Consider the following 6,384-nt stretch of genomic DNA (forward strand, 5'->3'; position numbering starts at 1 on the left):
ACATATCTAAATGTATAATTACAAATGTTGATAATTTATATGTATTATGAATGTACAAATAATATAAAATAATGAATGTAGTGTAAAGGCTTTTTCTAAATCCTTGAGAATTGACAACAAGTTTCACTCTCTTTAAGTGAACTAACAAACTCATCTTAATATCGTGGTCTTTGGAACAGCAGAGCTAATAATAATTCTTCAACATTTACGGAGCGTCGCAAATTTAACTTAATTACTGCAGTTATACATCTCTCTACTTACCTACCAAAGTGAAGTAAAATTTCAGACCAACGAGAACATTTCGGCGTGTTCACTGCAATTTTACAATGAAAATTTTGAATAGATTTGTGTTTATTTAGGCGAGTCTGTTTTCCATAAGAACGAGTGTACCCTCAGTAAAAGCTTCAAACTTTATGGACTTTGAACGCACTATTTAGCTGTCAAAGAATGACATGGAGGCAATGTGGCCCCAAATAATTTACTTACAGGTGCCTATTCTATTCTCAGCATCATTATTTTCGTCCGCAAAAATCATTTCAGTAAATTCATTTTCAGGAGAATGTCAAAACCTTATATTTTCAGTTTAAATACTTATAGAACTCTAACATCCATTACTAGTTGAAGTATTTGTTTAAATTTGAATTCAATAATCTCATAGCAAGTGGAAATCACGAATAAAAAATAATTTTTGCGTATTAGATCCGTATATTATACTTCCACATGCCATTTTGCATACAAACAAAAATTAAAGTCATTTCTTGCATAAACACGTGGGACCTGTTAAAATATTTACAAAGATCCGCTGAAAATGAGCCAGTCCAAAGTGTCCAAGTTCCTTAATTACAAGCATCTCAGGGTAAAATACGCAGCCATGAGAGTCCCAAACTTCAGACAGCCCTAAAAGATATCCTGATCCCGAGGCACCGTTGCTCGCTCGGTTAATAAGTTTCCTAGCGAAATTTGGGCTGTTCGACTGGCCGTAAGTTACCCCAGAGCTACGGAAACAAAACTGGCCGTGATAAAATGCTGGCATCGACGAAAGTGCAACTCGGGCTTGAGAAAAATGACCTTCCGCCGTGAAACTTTCTAAGGAATTTTTTGACATAAGCGAAGCCTTAACTTTTGACCCGTGGAGTTGGTCGAGCCAGATTATGGTGAGGAAAATGTGTTACGTAAATGAAAAGGAGACCTAATTTTAAAAGAAGCATAAAAATATCTTTTAATATTTATCAATAAAATTAATAGATAAGTTCCATTTTAATACATGGCTTCGAATGCAAGACCTGGGCTGCCTCTGGACTCCATTCGACGTCACATAAGCGATATATAAAATATGAAGGAAAGGCAGTGAGGATTTTAAATCGATTGATTCAAAGTCTGAATTTTTAAGCGTATCTATAATTCTAATTTCGATTGTATCAAGCCTTTGCATCCATTAATTATCAAACTTCAAGTCTCTGTACTGAGTAAAATTTGGCGGTATCATCCCGTTAATAAATACTCGTATATCACTTGTATTGCTTATAGAGCAAGCAGATATCTCATATTTATGGCCGATTTTATTATAATACACGTCTAAGAAAAGTTACCGCTTCCGGAATAGTTATAATTTTGTAACAGAAGGCATCTGAAAGGAGAAAACATTTCCCAATTACCAAGCAAACTCGTCTGAAATATGAAGACATTAAAAAATTTTATATGTAATCAAATAAATTTTCATGAGCTAAAAATTAAATCCTATTCAGTATTTTTGTTAACAAAAGAAACTCAAAACAAACGCGCATTCCAACTTATGATGTTAATTAAAAATGCGAAATGTGTGAACATCTACCGAACATTTTTTAAAGAATTATTGATGAAGTATGATCTTCCGTTACGTGTTTATTTAACGAGTTTGAAATTTAAATGTTAATTTATCGATTTCACTGCGAAATGTTCGCAAAAATTTTTTTCATGAAAACATATACGCCCCAAAACGGAGCTCGGCCAATCAAACGATTAACCGATCATTTGATTCGCACTGAGCAGGGCGAACTCTCAATCATTCTTTCAGCTAATTCACCACATCAGTTACTGTGGCATAGCAGGATGATTAAATTGGCTTCATTTGATGCGGGACGAGCGATTAATCTTTATTGGCCACGTTAGCAATTTTTTGCCAAATCCGGTGACTTTTTCGTCGAAGTTTTTTTTTTGCGATAAGTTTGGTAGATTTTCATTCTGTGGAATACACAAAAATTGTCATAGTTTTTCTGACAAAATGATTATGGCGGAACATGAATAGTTTGGTAGATTGAATATCGTTGAATTTTTCCTTGTAGTATCAAAGCAATTTTCATTTTTTTATTAATAAATTGTGCATTGCGTTACTGTGACATATTTTAATGTTCACTTAATACAATCAATAATTTTTGGAATGCAAGTTTATGAATCAGTATTACCCAGTTCTCCGGCTGGGTGCCCTACTAACAAAATCGTATAATTAAAATTACATTTCACAGAATTTATCTAACGGTCCGATCAATATTCATAAAGGTGTTGAATAAGAAAATTTTATTATACTCCTAACAAAACAGGCAATTATTTTCTTTGGTAGAGAGGACCAACGACAGAATCTTGCCTTGACAACCTACACCTTTGTTATTATTTTTAGTCTGTATATATGATGTTACCACGTGCCGGCATAGCTCCGAGCAGCCATAGCGCTTTTCGTTAATGGTTTCATGTTCATAAATCGATTAATAAAGGCTCTTTGATTTATTAATAAATGCTCCTTGATTTATAATCTATGCTTGGTGAGTTGTATAAACTCGCTTCTCAATCTACTGGTTAGGTAAGATAATTTCGTTTAATTAAAATGGTGTTTCAAATAAACTCATGTTGTTTATGAAGTTTGGAAACGTGAAAAGTCAAGCAATATGATACATAAATAAGTAAATAGTAAATCAGACTAAAATATAATCCCTTCATAACCTTCGTTTCTGCTGTTGCTAAAAAGAGGCCCTAACACCAAAATATTGTTAAAATAACGTGTCTTTTATACTTACAAGTAATTTAATCAACTGCATGTGCTGCAAACCATTACTATATGAAGTCTTTAACATGAAAATCATTTGCGTTGTTGAAGAAGAAATTAATTAAAATGATCTCTGTTTGTACCCAAGATCGGAGCTAAGGACTTCCTAATTATATACAGGCATAGCCTGGTATAAATCCTGGGCAAATAGGGGAAGTCAAACCCATGACCCAATTTCCGCAGAATATTCGGAGGCGAATGTCGTGACTCGTACAAAAAACACGGAATATTTTTCGTATTTTTCTTTTGTCGTTCGAAGTGACGTTATAAATAAAGGCTGGGTGCTCACTACGGTAGTTTCGGGCTCTGTAATTACGTAGTTTGGCGAGAGAAACGTTCTCTCATTACCTTCATCACAAACAAGAGGTGATTAAGCACCAAGTCCTGAGATCATCACAGGACGCGACTTAACGTACCCAGAGCTGCTGATGAAAGGACGGCCTCAATGGACGCATTTAGACCACATACACGGGAATATTACGGCTCAATGAGCCTAAAGTATCACTAGAATTTTACGGGAATTAGGTCGAACTGCCAGAAGCCTTTGCAAATGAAGTTAGTTCATGGATACGACTTGTGCATAAATTTTTTGAGAAGACAGTCGTGGCTTTAGTACTGTAGTGTTTTTTCAGCTATGGTTGTCATGAAATTCGTGCAATTTGACAAGTTTCGAGTAACCGAATGAAAATTGATGGATAAAAATAATAAAGAATATAGTATTATTATTTTAGTTCCATGAATCTAATTTTCTTGGGAGATCAAGCGTTTTATGTTTATTCGGTAGTTTATAGTTAGGGTGCCATTTCAGTTTGCTGTGAGACCTTCAGAACAAATTACCTATATTTAAGTATAAAGTGTTTCTAAGATACTAATTATCTTTCCTCTTAGGATCTTCATTGTCGATTACATGACTCGAAATGTTTGACAGCAAGCGTCATTGATGAGTATAACCAAAAAGATAAAATAGTGCCAGTTAACCTTTGTCTGATTATTAGAAATCCATCAATCAAAAGATAGACCTATAAGAAGGACTCGGCGTTCTCCAAACGTTTTCCGATCCCTGAACTGATCACGAAGACTCCATCCGTTTGACCTCGCGACGATGGCGGCTCTATATCCTAACTTATTGGAACATTTACAAGATTTCCATTTAGGCCGTGATCCTGTCTTGACCGCTCTTCCGCCACCTGAGGAAGAACGAGCCACATTTACCGAACAAAACACTAGAGTTCTTTACGCCACGGAAGCTCTTGTCATTTCGTATCGTCCAGTTGAAGCCCTAAGACTGATGGCTCAGTTTTAAAAGAACTATACTGAATTGCGGAAACTTCGCTGCTATTGCAATGAATGCGTAGGCCGGAGGTAGCGTTTCTAGTGCAATTATTTTCAACGATGGAACTCAAAACAATCAAGAGTCAATCACAGAGAAGTGAAGGGGACTTCAGATTTATATTCTTGTTCCGAGATCACGAATATGATGAGATTTGTGCAGCTTGCATAAATATTTTTTATGTTTCATGAGCATGAATCTACACATTTTATGAGAGAAAAAGTCCTTTAGCAAGTGTGCATGAGTGAGAAGCAAACCTTAGAAAAAATATTTCTTCGTCCGACTATCACTAATACAAAACTTATCTCCTATTTCGGTTAATCTAGCCCATTTACGGAAACTCCCACACTCGACCAGAATGTGAGTACATATACAGTTACACTAGACAGTTACGTATACTATACAATTACGTACAATATACAGTTACTTACTGAATACAGTTAACTGTTTTTTCTGTTTTTGTAAATAGTAGTAGTAAAGAAATAGTAGTAATTGTAAACCATTTATCTTTCAATTTGAAAATTATAATTATTCTGTGTTAATAATCGAAGCTATACTTGCTCATTCTTTCTATTACAATCGTAATGCTTATTAATGTTTAAGTTCATTGACATTTGCGGTGAGAAGATCAAGTCTATTCAAAGGCGAGCAACGTTACCTATTCAAACACACACGATTGAGCGGACTCGTATCAGCCACAAATAAAGGGAATTAGACTCGACAGAGATGAGATTAGATGCTGATTAGGAATTTGATGCAGACCAGAAATTTGATGCAGACCAGAAATTTGATGCAGATCAGAAATTTGATGCAGAGCAGAAATTTGATGCAGACCAGAAACTTGATGCAGATCAGTAATTTGATGCAGACCAGAAATTCGATGCAGACCAGAAATTTGATGCAGACCAGAAATTTGATGCAGAGCAGAAATTTGATACAGACCAGAAATTTGCTGCAGAGCAGAAATTTTATGCAGACCAGAAATTCGATGCAGACCAGAAATTTGATGCAGGCCAGAAATTTGATGCAGACCAGAAATTTGATGCAGACCAGAAATTTGATGCAGATTAGAAACTTGATGCAGACCAGAAATTCGATGCAGACCAGAAATTTTATGCAGACCAGAAATTTGATGCAGATCAGAAACTTGATGCAGATTGGAATTTTTCATGAGGGTCGAAAAATGTACGCAAACCTACGAAATTGTACTTAAAGCTCGAAAATTTGGTTAAGTTTTGAATGATATCAGAATTCACAAGTGCCGATTTGTCAGTAAGGCGCAGCAGTGCGATGAAAGTACACATAAATGGACTAATTTTCGACGAATCGTCGACCGAATCGAGAAATTTTAAATATTCAGTTCAAGGTTTTTATCAGCTGTACGAAAAATTTTTTACGTCTGATGAGCGCTATCCACGTTTAAATATTTTGTTTTGAATTAATTCTGCTTAAAACTGATTTTTGAATTATCAATTTAGTATCGATGCGCTGAAAACTACCACTTAATCTTTACCTTAAAACCATTATATTTTATCTAAATAGAAGATGGTATAATCATAACATATACCCAAAAAATAATAATTTTGAAACAAATTATTTCATCAAACAACCACTTTCTGATTTATATTTCTTTCAAAGACCAATAAAAAATCCATCTTAATTTCAATATAATTAACATATCTGCCGACCGCACTCACTCCGACGACGAAGTAGACCTCAACTTATCGAATATTCGCATTCGATGTTAAACGGTTGACTCACTCCCTTCCGTCTAGTGATTTATTTTCGCTGCTGTAGAGTTTAAAATCGAGTCTTGGGTTGTTTTCGAGGTTCGCTAGACGATCTACTATCGGTCTTCAAAGCTCGCCTCATTTGGGCGGCGTTCAGAAGACTTCGATGAAATTATCTGCTTGAGACCAGACGACGTGCCGTCTATTCAAGAATTAATCAGGTCGGGGAGCCAGTAGTTCGCTGGCTA

This window comes from Hyalella azteca, unplaced genomic scaffold (genome assembly GCF_000764305.2).
Source record: "Hyalella azteca isolate HAZT.00-mixed unplaced genomic scaffold, Hazt_2.0.2 contig3902, whole genome shotgun sequence".
Taxonomy (NCBI): Eukaryota; Metazoa; Arthropoda; class Malacostraca; order Amphipoda; family Hyalellidae; genus Hyalella; species Hyalella azteca.